This window comes from Haplochromis burtoni, unplaced genomic scaffold (assembly GCF_018398535.1).
Source record: "Haplochromis burtoni strain Fernald_Lab_line unplaced genomic scaffold, NCSU_Asbu1 Contig_80, whole genome shotgun sequence".
NCBI lineage: Eukaryota > Metazoa > Chordata > Actinopteri > Cichliformes > Cichlidae > Haplochromis > Haplochromis burtoni.
In genome coordinates, this window is record NW_024582441.1 from 2152637 (window position 1) to 2166458 (window position 13822).

At 44.9% G+C, this 13822-nt stretch overlaps 1 protein-coding gene across 5 annotated transcripts in view; it reads left to right on the top strand.

Moving 5' to 3' along the window:
• Positions 1-4807: 4807 nt before the first annotated feature.
• The window catches only part of grik5 (glutamate receptor, ionotropic, kainate 5), a 110380-nt gene continuing 101365 nt past the window's right edge, over positions 4808-13822 (top strand). For 2 of the 5 annotated variants that reach the window (XM_014334441.2, XM_042222186.1), the window contains exons 1-3: positions 4810-5231; positions 5514-5689; positions 8480-10540. The gene's annotated coding sequence lies outside the window, so the exon portion shown is untranslated. Of the gene's footprint in view, positions 5232-5513; positions 5690-8479; positions 10541-13822 lie in introns of all 5 variants that reach the window. The other 3 variants (XM_005925138.3, XM_005925137.3, XM_005925139.3) reach the window with 3 other exon arrangements.

The window sequence follows — 13822 nt, forward strand, 5'->3', positions numbered from 1 at the left end:
CCCCCCCCACCTCCCTCTGCTAGTCCCCTCCCTCATGTTTGCTCCTTCCTCTCTCTCTCTCATTGATAGTGAAGCATATGTGACTGGAATACTGAGGAGCTAATCATTATGCCATGAGCACAGCGCAGTGCTCGGGCAGAATGTCAATTCTCCCTCCTCTCTCTGTCTTCCTCTGCCTTTCCCTTCCCTCTCGTCCACGCTTTCCAAGCAGTAGTTAACATGGAAGCCACATTTGCGCTCTACACAGTGAAAATTAAGGAAACACTCTCACACGTAACGCCCGGCGCTTGCAAACACTGGGCTTTTAACACCTGCACTTAAGTGCAATGTGTAATGGTTCGGCGAGGTTTACATTTGTGCTGCGGATGGTATTTGGAGTGTGCGCGCGTGTTACATAGTTGTTATGTAAAAGCGCTCCACATCAATTTGTCAAGAGCAAAGTGGTGTGGGATGGAGATGAGAGACAGCTGTTGAATGCATATTTAGAGAGAGGAGGGAGACTGAAACAGAGAGTGACAGCAGACTTTCTGTGGAGGCCTAAATCACCACTAATATTAAGGTAAATAACCACGTAGGATTATTCGCATTATATTGTAAACACTTAAAAAGATAGAGGTATGATACGGAGATAGTCGTGCGCATGCAGCAGTCTCGGTGTCACTCAGCAGCGAAGGAAAACACAAATGAGAGCGGGGTAAATTAAACTAGAGGTAAATTAGACCGCGTGCACGCGCTTGGACTGCGGGGTGCACGTCAGCGTGTCTGATGAAATGGGAGAGACAGCACATGGAGACTCCTCCTGACTTCTTGAAAACTGCAGCTGTGGGTCACAGCTAGGGGTAACGCTGTGTGTACGCAGCCCTCCAAATCTTCCACTGAAAAACACACACACACAAACACACCACATGCACACAGACTACAAAGGAACTTTAAATTTGCAAGTTGGACAGACGCACAAACAGTCATATCCAAATGTCCACATAAACACACACACACATGGATAGAAAAAACCCCAGCCGTGGCCTAAGGGAACCTCTAGCGTGACATGGTTGCAGTCTAATAGGCTCAAGCATGAGTGAGTAATAGGTGTTCCAGCACTGTCCGCCCACTGGACAAAGACATCTTGAGATGCACATTATTTTATGAGATGCAAAGTGAATAGGTGAAAACATGATGATGCATTGGGTGGGCGGTGAGTGGAGGGGGCTGTTTGAAACCAAAGCGGAGGAGACAGCTCAGCATTGTCACATGCTATATTTGCTTCCTGGTTTGATTAGGGGACAGGTTAGCGGACAAGCCAGAGTTGATATACCCAGAGGCTATCATTTAATATATGAGACGCAAATAGGTTTTAACATAACGTACAGCACTTAGCATTCAGGTTATGAATGAAATAAGTCATAGGTTGGACTGGAGCAGTGCGGATTAATTAGTGATCGACACACAAGCATATTTATTTATTTTTGCTGCCACTTTATTAAATTAAATTCAATAGATTACATCTGGACAAATCTTTTAAAGCATAGTGTACAAACATCACTGTTAGGCAACACAGTGTTGTCACTAGCAATTAAAGCGCCACCTCATGCACAGAGTGACAAAATCAATGATTCAACATACCGTGGTGAGTTTAAAAGCCTTGGAGGACACAAAATGCTAAGAGAGCGCTGGGGCTGTAAGGTTAAGAAAAAGATCTATATTGAAAAGGCTACTTGGACCCACCAGAGAGGAGCAGTGGTATCATAAGGCCAGTGTCCCAGTCTCGTTAGGGGGGGATGAGACAGCATAGCCTGATCGAAAGTGGGGATATGGGAGTTAGACAGTGACATCATAGGCTGTGAGCTGCTTCTCTGGAGACTGCTGTCTGCTTGCAATGGGCTCGTGCTGTTGCTGAGTTGTGCCTTGTATGACTGAACATTATAAATAGTGAGAAGGGTGTCAGCTCCATTCAAGGGAGTTGTGCATGAAGAGTCGGGGTGCTCCAGTGAGAGGAGGAATGTTTTTCAGCAATGGCTTGGGTGTGTGGGAGAGGAAGTAGTCCCCACCTTTCTGTGAGTTACATATACTTGATTACAAGTAAAAGTGTTCTACTGAAAGTTTGATTCATTAGTAAAAAGTATAGGCAGCCCATTCTTCTTAATAAGACAAAGGACTCACTATGCTGAAATGCCATTTACCACTTGAAATCAATTCAACTCAATTTTATTTTATTAAGTATTGCATTAGTTCATTTCTGTCAGGACCACTTTAGTCAAAACTGGATTTTTCTTTTCCATCTGTGGTAATTTCTGTCTGCTGCTGGACCACCTGGGGAGCTGGGGGTGGGGCTTGGGATCAATGACAACCGACATCACATTGATTCGGTTAGAAATGGTATGAAATGAAGGAGCTGGGGTGGAGGTGGGTTTCCAAAGTGGCTTACAGAAGTATGATTATAATTAAAATGCTTATCTAATTAACTTGCTATTGAAGACTATTCTATATTTATTAAACATTTACTCAAACACTCACACTGAATGGATGCATCCTTGGTGGGGGGAGACTCAGGGGTTCAGTATCAAGATCCTTGATCCTTCGACATGCAGACTGAAGTAGGCAGGGAATCGATCCGCAATCTTGTATCGCTCATGTTTAAAGGGCTCATATCATGCTTTTCCATATTTTCTGTCACTGTGTTGTTATAGTTCAGAGCTTCAGACGCTCTAAACACCCAGCTGATTTCTCAGACTCGGCTCTGTCTTCAAGCACAGAAGCCCCTCCCACAAGTGGGATATCTAGCTGGCTAGACAAAACCTAAAACCCCAGATAGCAGGTATCACAATGGTGGTTTCTCTGGCGACTCAGAGTTTCTCCTTAAAGATCTTTGCACGCTCACATAATGGCACCGCCTACTCCAGACAGAGAGCAAAAAAATGGGTAATAAAGATTAAACATAAAATGTAACAGTAAAATGAGATGCTGTTACTGCAAATAAACTACAAATGTAACAGATGAATTTTCTGATCTGTGCATTATTAGCTGCAATTGGAGCAGTGCAAAAGAGACTTAACAGTATTTGAAGCAAGCATAAAAACATTTACACACTTTATGAATCACCAGATTAATGCATGCAAATTTCAGTACCAGTGCAGCTCACATAATATGAACTGCTGCAAGTTTACAGCTGGGCTTCACTCGGTTGTTTTAGTAAGGCGCTGCTTCAGAAGTTCCACAAAAAAAGTACAAAAGCATAAATGGTATTTCTTCAAGAGAGAATCTTTATCACGCTCATGAGACGCTGTAAACAGAAAGAATCAGTGAAATGATGATGCGTCTGGAGTTTAAACCAAACCATGAGTTACTGCAGAACACTTTACACTCAACATAACTCGATAACCCATTGATCTCACTTTGTAGTTCACCCTTCCTGCGTTCAGACCTTCTGTTTGCCGGTGGTAGCCTGTCAGAAGAAATGTGGATCCATCAAAATGACTTATTTTAGACCGTGGCTTCACCAAGGCTCGGTAAAAGATAAATAAGGGTCATATGTAAATCTGAATTCTGCAAAACTGCTCTAGTAGAGTCCAAGAATAAAAATATAGAGATGGAAATGAGCTAACAGCATGCTGTGATACAGTTATGCACTGGTTTATCGACTGAAGATTGCATCTGCCAATATTTGTCTTGTTGACCGCGCACTCATGCATCCGCACCTCCAGCCAATTTAGAATCACCAGTTAACCTCGCAAGCACGTCTTTGGGCCGCTTGTGAGATTAATTGGTGCTAATGCCTCAAAAAAAGATCCAAGCCGACCAGGAGCGTTATTGCTAACCGCTACACCACTGTGTTGGCCTTATCAGCAATACATTTTCATACATTTGCACGACTTAATTTGTCCTTATATAAAGAACATGTGATGGAGGTGGTGGCGTCCAGTAAAGTGGATTTCATTTAAATATGAAAAGAATTCATGAAAAATTGACACTGTCAATAAGAAATAAAAAAGCGTGTTCAATAATTTATTAATTCACGACGTGAGGAGAACGATTCATGGTGGCGTGAATGATGCAGTGCTGCTCAGGTTGTCTGACCAAACTAGCTCTCAGGGCTCTCTCCTTTTATTACAACCTTCATCGCAAAGTTAAAAAACTTTATTGCAGATTTGTCTGACGACACCGAGGGAATCAATAACGACAACAACAAAACAAAGAAAAAAATACACCGGCATCGGTTGTTGTTTCATATATTCTTAGTTAAACGCGGCGCCAGCATCACAATTTCACAATTAGTGGTTCCCCTCTCTGATTGGATCTACGCCTTCATGTGTCTGTGTGTGCACATTAGCGACATTATGTCAATATGCGCCTTTGCGTGTGAGCCGACGGGCGTGTTTACATTGTGGCGCGCTGGTGTGTGCACGTTTGTGTGTGTGTGTGTGTCACGGGGTACGAGACGAGGCGAGTGGTGCGGTCGTGTGATAGTGTTTGTCACCCCGAGCGAGCAGCCACGTCAAACTCTGTCAGGGTAGTTTTCCCCGGCCGTGGATGTAACACATCCCTCTGATTACTCTCTCTGTCTTTCTGTTGTCGTGTGTGTGAGTGTGCGTCTCATTCAGATAGTGTGCGTTTTCTTCATGACCAGCTTTTTCTTTTGCCCCCCCACATTTCAAATGCTTATCGGACAAACTGACAGTGAGAGCAAAGAGAGAGAATGGAGGGGTGATGGGTTTTTTATTTTTGATATTCATCTTTGAGAAAAATACCTAGGAGGGAGAGAGAGCGTGTAGAGGAGTGGGTGTTGGGAAGGAGGAGGGAGGGTGAGGAGAGAGTAGGAGGGTGCAGAGAGGGACGGAGAGAGAGCTAGCTGATTAGATTGGAGAAAGCCAAGGAGGTACGGGTATACTATTGAGCAAGGGGAGAGGCAGAGGGGAGGGTGACTAAGTGAATGCAGTTTGCCGTCGCGTGTCGCCGTATCACAGCGAAGTCCACTGGCAGGCAGACAGATCGGACCCGAATCAACAAATGGAGACAGAAAAACTGGATGTATACTGCATGTGAGGAGAAACCAAGGGAGGATATAGAGTCTGCCTTCATATCCTTTTATCTTTGCATCTAATACTACTGTGAGGAACCCACAGGGAGGGAAAGACAAACAGCGGACAACTCATTTTTCCTCTAACACGTCTGTGAAGCAGAGGAGCTGTGAATAGAGTGAGCTGTGGGACTCGCTGGGATTTCTGAATATAAGCTCAGTAAGTATTTGTATAGGCTGTGTAAAGGCACTGTATGAGTGTGTGTATATATGTGTGTGTGGACTGATGCCTCAGCTTTGTGCGCTGCCTCTGATGTTTTTTCCTCATAAGAAAAAGGCGAATATAAGGAGCGCTGGGAGGGAATTTAAATCCAGTTGTGCCGCTGCAGTGTTTCCCTTTATTGTCACATGTTGTTGGCGTCACTGAGCTGCTTTTCTTTTCTAATTTAAACAACTACCCCAGACTTGACTCTGTGTGCTGTTTGTGCCTTTTCCTCCTCAGTTGCCGGTGTGTGAGTGTGTGTGTGTGTGTGTGTGTGTGTGTGTGTGAGAGAGAGCTGATAATAGCAGCTCCATTGGTATTCAGCGGAGGGAGCTCCAGGATCTCGCTGCGCCTTTCCCCAGGATGGGATCACAGAGCAGGGATTGTGCTTGCCTGTGGAGAGCCCGCTGAAATGGGTGAGTGTCCATCCCGCTCCTTCTTTCCCCCTCCTCTTTTCATTCTCTTTCACCTCTTAGTTGATTGTTTCCTAAATATATATATATATGTATATATGTGTATGGCTTTAGTTTGCAGTTATATACAGAGCATTTTCATTCCTGATGGGCCCCCCTCGTTTCCTTGTGTCTCACCCACTCACCCTGTCCAGCCCCACCTGTTTCCCTCCATCACTCCTTCCATCCTCCTTTTCTTTTACCTCCCCCCAAACGCCTCAGGGCATAACCCGTCCTATCCAGTTTTAATGGATATAGACAAAATCTGAATGGCTCGATCCATTTTGCTGCCTGTCTCCCCCCTCTCTTTGCCTCCTTTTCCATCTTCCCCTCTTTGGCTGTGTCACCCATCCCCCCCCCCCTTCTTACTTCCATCCCTCTCTCGGTCTCTTCGGGCTCCTCACTACATTCTGTTTGATTTTAGACACACTGAGGACGCTCTGGGACTCTTTCCTGACAAAGGAAATGAATAAAGATGCTGTGGATGTGTTTATGTGTGTGTGGAAGGGCTGCTATTTCTGTGTCCGTGTCAATCTTTTTTTTTTTCCCACTCAGAGGGAGCAGAGGTTTGTGCTCAGCCTCAGTGTGAAGGACTGGAGGAACAGAAGGTTATGAAGTAGATCGGTGTATATAATAGCTTCTGGCATGACAGCTGTGACACATATGTACATGCACAGACACACAATGTCACTCTTTTTACACGCACCTCCGTCTTTGCACTCCTCGCTGACATACCTTCTGCACACCAATTCGCACCCACCTACGTCTTTTCACACCTGCGACACCTTAGCATGCTTAAGGTGCCAACAAAGGCTGGACCTACACACACATACACACACAATAGAAGACACTGAGCACTAACCTCACCGTGCTTAGTCTCATCTTAAATGGTCCTTGGAGATTATCGGTGTCACGGGAGGGTCGTATATATCCAACAGAAGTATTGATTGGAGCTGATAAGCTGAATGGCCTCGAATGTTTCACTGTAAATCGGCCATCACCCACCTCACTGGAGTCACTAAACTTATTTAACGATTTTACTCTGTTAAAAGAGATGATATTACTGCAGGGCTCTGAAATGACCTTTTTTCCTTTTTCCTCTGTACTTTTCTGACTTAAGAAGAGATCCATCACTCGACTCAGAGCGGCAAGCTTTTTTTGATTAGGATTCAGAAAGGACTTTATCATATTCAACAGGTGCAAACTGTTGCATAGTAACAGAGTCGAGACTACCTGTTGGGTAAGATTTGACATTGTGCCTCTATTTTTAGAATTGGGTCATCTGTTTGACAAAAGGTAGTGTGATTTATTAGGAAATGAAAAATAGAAACTCAGCAGGCATCCAAGTCTGTCTAAGCTCGGGCCATCTGTCATCTGCATGCATACCTGTCTACCTGGAGCGGGGTTAATTTAGAGGGATTTATGAATGCGTTTTGCCACAACATGAACTGATACATAGATAATATGTGTCGCTATTTGGAAACTGTACCAAAGTATGACTCACAAAAGGTTCATTGTTTTGTTTGCATTACATTAAATGCAAGAGAGCACAATGAAATGCAAAAAGCGTGACCTGTCAGGAGGTCTAAAGAGACAGTACCGAATACGACGCAGCTCTCTGCATGACATTTCAATCCAAATCTCAGTATGTTATAGACGAGAACAAAATATTTTTACATTTATCTTTAACTGAAGAGGTTCTCCTCATTTCTTTTGCACCAAAACACAACTGAAAAGTATTAATGTTGTTTCAGCTGCAGAGGAATAAACAGTTTTATGCGTCTTTAACACTGTAACGTCAAGAGTATCACACTCGATACGTGAGTTTTTGTGATGTGTCAAGACTTTTTTTCCCCCCTGGGAAAATTGCATGATACATTTTTAAGCTCAAACTGCAAAAAATGACAGATTTAGCAAATATGATACATATTAAAACTCATATGCAAATTAATATATATTTATTTCGTCAGAAGGTTCAATAGCTACTCTATTTTCAAAAAAATTAAATTTTCTGGCAATTATTTAATGGTTCAGGTTTTAAAAAGTTAAATAAAAATGAGCATAAAGTTATTTTAAAATATCTAAGATATTTGTCTCTACTCTGTCTTGTTCATTTGAATGCGTCTTATTTTAATATTTGAATCAGTTTTGTGTAAATATCACCTCAAGGTATTGTTTTCATCCATTGTGTCAAACAGATAATCCATCTTATCATTACATCTCACATGACTTTGTGTTATAATTTAGTGCAATAATAGAAGAAAAGTAAAAAAAAACCCCAACATTTTTTATTAAAATGTGACATCTAGTCTGGACCAACTAGTTATGTCTTGTGGCTTTGTTGCACCTGATGCAGCCTGTGGAGCCTGTGGTGAACAGACACCTTGGATTCTGAAGAGAAAGAGTAAAAATGATTGCATGAAAGAAGTTAGAGGTGAAGATCTGAAATTGGATAGAGGGAATAAAAGTGAGATGGGGATGACGAGAGCGTTTGAAGATGAGCTTGTTGGAGAGAGTGAAAGCCTCAAATCATAGAGTGAGTGGAGAGGAGGTCGGCACAAACAAGCAGCAAAGTCGTGGAAGAGTGACAAGGACGGAATAGACAGCAGGACGACAGGCAGGGTGGAGAGTGGCGAGGAGGAGAATGACATACGCGATAAGGAAGAGTGACACAAATGTCACCATGCTAACCTTTCATGCACTCTCCCTCTCTCCTCTCTTCTGCTTTTTCCTCCTTTCTTTCTCTCCTTCTAGATCTGAAGCCTCGCAGAGATGGGCACCAAATGGACAGCATGGAAGCCAACATCCACCCTCCAGCGACCAGCTTTCCACAGCTAACTGCCTCCACCATCTCCTGCCATCAGCTCGAACCATCCGAGCGAGGGCTGAGTCTGCAGAGTTGAGCCTGGACCAGCCGTCTACCGAAAGCAGAGATAAGCAGAGGGCGACAGGCCTCGGAGGAGTCAACGCGCAACAAGCCAGTCGGCGTGTTGAGCGCACAATTGAGCTTCTTGGACTTCATCTAAAATGAAATAGGCTGCAGTGATGCTTGAGCAATGGTACAGAGCTTTTGGATATGTCCGGATTTATCAACCGGATATATTTTTGAGATTACGACACTTTGGTGCACACCTCAGAGCTCAGCCACTTTTTCCAGATTGGCTTGTGGGCAAAAGCGAGTAATTGAAAATCCCCCCTCGAGAGGCGCTCTGTTTTGATTTGTTGCGGGGGAGGAGGGCCTATCATTATTGTTTTTTTTTCTTCTTCTTCTTCTTTTTTTTTTTTTTTTTGAGGAACATTTTCCAAAACACCCGGCTTTTATCCCACAAATTTCCCCCAGTTTCTCTCACATTGTGGAGAAGCACATTATGAAGCAGTACCATTCTTCTTCATCCTCCCTCAGTGACGGAGAGAGAGGAGGGACCGACTGTCCAGAATAGATAACGAGCAAGGAGACTGGCACCGAGGAGAGGAGAAGGAGAACGAAAAAAAAGGAAGAAGGAGAAGAAGCAGAAAACGGGGAAACAGGTGGAAAAAGAAGGAGAAGGAAGCCGACAGAGGGGGGAGAAAAAAGGCAGGGACAGCGAGAAAATAAAGGACAGAATTAACTAGGATTGCACAGAATCTTTTTTGGACTCTTTGTAATTCGTGTTGAGGCTAGTTAGCGCAATGGATAGGGGAGGGGTTCAGGATTTACACTGGGGAGGGGGGGGGGACTTGAGCAGGAGACTAGAATGATGTCCCGCCTGCACCTGCCTGGTCTGTATCTCAGTGTTTGGGAGGAAGACAGGCTGAAAGATGGCCTGGTAAACAGACAGCTGTATTGAATGACAGACAAGCTCTGAGTCTGGTGAGATAGACAGACAGACAGGAAGACGGGTACACAGCCCAAGTGTCAGGCAGAGAGTCAGGCAGACATCCAGTGCCGGCACAGTAGACGGCGCGCAAATCATTGTCATTCTGTGCAGAGCGTGAGAGGAAGGCAGAGAGCAGGAAAGAAAGCAGAAGAGCATCCTGGTGGTTGTAGCTTCTGGAGAATCTCAGTCAATGCTGTGGCAAGCTCATGCACTAAAAAAAACCCAAACAAGCAGTGAGGGAGGGAGGGGGGGCTGTTACTAGAAGGGAAATACAGGTTGGGGAGAGGGAGAGCGAGAGGGACGGAGGTAAAGAAACAGAGGGAGAGAGCAGGTGTCGGAAATCCTCCCCTTCATCTGCTTGTCATTTACTCCTTTATGCTCTCTCGTCGTCTGCCGAGGTGATTGGTTTTCTGTTACCGCCGTTCCTCTGCTTACGGGCCCACTGCAATCCCGAGGAAAACGAGAGGTGGGCAGACAGAGGAAACCAGAATAAGACAGCAAAAAAAAGGAAAAGGTGGAGCCTTTTCTGATTGACTCATTTTCACCCGTTCCTTTTGTTATTTGTCGAGGTGGGCTCTTGTTATTTTTGTGTTTGCTTTTTTTAAAAGTCAGAGATAGAAAGAAGAAAAACACACCTGCCCAATCGATCCCCCGTACATCCTCTTTGTACACAAGAAACAAACTTCTTTTTCCACCAATTGTTGATTTCTTGCCTTGCCTATCGGGATTATTTTCTCTTCTCAGTATAAACACGGGATTGCTCCAGATTCCTCCTGAATGTCCTCACACCCACTGACACAGTGTGAACTCCTCTGACTCCCCCCACGCCCCCCCCCTCACCCTTCACCCCCTTGGCTGAAGCGCTAAAACTCTGTGGTCTCAGATCTCAGTGCCTGTGTTGACTCACTACTACAGTGATAATATGGCACGGCGCTTCTGATACCGTCTGATTCATTCTGTAAGTAGGACCCTCTCTTTCTACGCGTGTACGTCTCCACATATGTGGCGCATGTCATTAGCATGTTTTTTAGCTTATGCATGCAGAAGCGCAGAAGTGGCGTGTCTCTCTGCAGTGTTGGTTTTATGGTGTCTTCACAGCGGATTTGCTTTCCTGTGCTTCCTCTGCCCCAGGCGGTTTGTGTGTGTGTGTATGTGTGTGTTTGTGTGTGTCTGCCAAAGAAAGAGATTTTGATCTTACAGCCAAGCTTACAACAGCATCAGAGTGGTGTCAGAATGAGGCGAACAGGGTGTCTTTCCCTGTGCGTGTGTGTATGTGTGTGTGTATACTCCTACATTTTAGTCCTGAGGTTAATTTGAACTAATTAATGGTGAGTTTTTTGGGGTTTTTTTGCTTCTTGGAGCACTTTTTGGTTCTATGTCAGTGTACTTATATTCATTAGGGTGAGATGGAAAAGGGATGGGGGGCTAAAACTGAAGAGGGTGAACCAGCTAATGAGAATGACTCTGATTCCCTGACTAGTTCTTTGTTGCCTCCATTTCACGTCTAATGCCCTGAGCGTTGCACTCCGGCTGCATATCATTTCAGCCTCCTTTTATCTCCCTATGTGTTGCTTGGATGAAACCCCATACCGAAACCCAGACTCTGCAATGTCCTGCATATTACTAAGCCCATCTATCTCCACGGACACATCCACATCTTTATACACTCCCACAGTCACCAGGCCTCGCACCGGGAGACGCTCAATCAAGATAGTCCCTTCAAACAGACCAATGAACTGTGAATAACGCCATTACACAAACTCCCAGCTCAGAGCGTTACAGAGACAGAAAGATTGGGAGGGTGAAAAAAACAGAGAGAGACAGAGAGGGAGACAGAGAATAAAAAAGCTTTCTGGAAATAGAAGAGCAAGAGCAGAAGGAAAATGAGGAGGGAGACAGAGAGTGTGAGACAGAAAGCAACAGAGAGGAGGACACGGGGAAGGGAGGGTGAGAAACGGGGAGGGATGAGGGAGCGTGTGGGTCTGGAGGGGCCGCAGAGCAGGAAAAGACCTCTGCTCCATGGGAGCGCTCTGATGGGCTTAGCAAGGCCCTCGCTTTGTTCACAGTGTTGGTCAGCCTCTCAGAATTAAGATTACTAAATAATACGATTACTGCAGCTGCACAGTGATAACACGCCGCTGCCGATCCCCTTTGTCACTGTCAGAAAACCCAGAGAAGAGGGGAGGAGTGGCATGTGATGGCATCAAAGGCATGAAAGTACTGACTACATTAGAGAGTCACAAGAGCTCCGGCTTCTCAATATGGCTCGCCGCTGAGGCAAATTGGGAAGAGTTGGTGTGACTTTTATGCGGCATGTGGTCATACAGAGGGGAAAAAACGAACCTCAGTCCAGGTGTTTTCTCTTTAAATATATGGATGCTGCCATTACATCTTTTCCTTATCTCTCCTCTGTTTGTTAATGATGCTCTTTTAGATTCAAATGTATTAAAAAAACAAAACATGAACGGGGAAGCCTCTGTGTTTACAACCTCCTGGCAAATGTGTACATAGAAGCCAAGAATCTCACGGTGAGACATGTGCCCCTTATCTTGGTGTTTTACGCCGCATCCTCTGCGTGGGCTATTTGTTTTATGTTTCTGTGCTTGACAGCTTTGACACAGATCCCTGCCAAGTTGACCTTGCACTTTGAAGTGTAATAAACGCTGAATTCCGGGGCATCGATACATGTTCTTCTAGTAGCTGATAAATGGCCTGCTACCCCATGGGAAAGGGGGGCGGGAGGGAAACAAGCAGGCAGCAGAAACCTCTGTCCACTCCTGCTCAGCGGAAGTAAAGTACAACTGTCTGAAACCCACAGCTCCCAGAGTGGTGAGCTAATATCAGGGCTGGGCTGGACGCGACCCCCCTCCTATGAGATATGAAGTATTTCCACTGTCCTCTCAGCGGGGGCAACCATTTGCCTGCAGAGCTGAAGATTAGCTCGGAGCAGGAAAAAGAAAAGACACATTTAGCATGTGATAGTGTATCACAGGAGTAACAAATAACAAACCAGAGCTGAAGGCACAAAACGAGATCAATGAAATATGACACACAGCACAAACACGCGGCTCAAAAACGTCCCTAAACCAACTTGGCAAGCGTTCAGTTCAGTTTCTGTTCCTGCGTGGCACGTTTGTCATCTAGCTGAGGTTTCATGTGCGTGTCTTGTGTTTTTGCTTCACTGACATTAGATGAACTCTGACCCCCAGGCCCTCCGCAGCTCTGCTCCATGGTCACAAAGTAACTGGGTGACTCACTCTGTAGAACCAGTCAAAGAGCATCCGTGCTGGATTATGTGCACTCTGCTCGTCGAGTCCAGACTTGCAGAAACAGAAAAGCAATATGGAGATGATGTGCCAAATTATTAGCTACGTGTTTGTGACATTTAATCTTTTTAAGTGCTTCTCACAGCAGCAGCGTTCGGTGTTGCTGCGACGCTCCCCAATCATTTCACTCGGCTTGGTCTAAATTGTGGCAGAAGTGTGCATGGTTCACGAGACAGCCTTTTACAGCGAATTTCCCGTTGCCCTGCTTTGTACCAGTCGGGCCCTTTCAGATCACTGATCCAATCATCTCTCTGGGTTACATTTTTCTAATTGCTGGCGCACATTTTTATTTTGTGATTCCACTTTCGATAGCGTTTGAGAATATCTTTCACTTGTGTTGTGCTGTTCAGGCCAAAACATATTTTCACATTGTTCGCATCATCATTCATTTTTCAGTTCTTCAGTGGGAACAGCTGTTCTCTCTTTAGCTTAGCTGGATTGTAGCAGGGAATGAGATTCATTTCTGGTGGTGGAGCAAGAACAGATCATTATCAGACTGTTATCATTGCTGAATCAATATTTTGGGACTGTGGCTGTCTCTTGGATGCCCGTTCACTCCTATAGGGCCTCACGCAGCTGCCGCTCTAAGGTGAACTGGGTTAATTTGGGATATGAGAGCTCTTCAAATACTGAGGAGCCCTCCAGTTTCTTCTGCAGTGCAGTGTTTACCTAGCAGTTTGTCCAGGCCTGCTTGCTTCAGGCTAGCTGGCCTCGAGGGATGAATTGAGGAAGTGAATGAATGTGTATGTGCGAAGAGGGTGACAAGAAATGGACATCGGGACACGCATGCCTTTTCCATAATGTGCTCCCGGCTGGGCTGTTTGGCTGGCCATAAAGTGAATGCTGCTAATGGCCTTTCAGTTAATGGAGTCATTAAGACGGGATTGCGAGAAGATAAAAGCAATGTGTGTAAT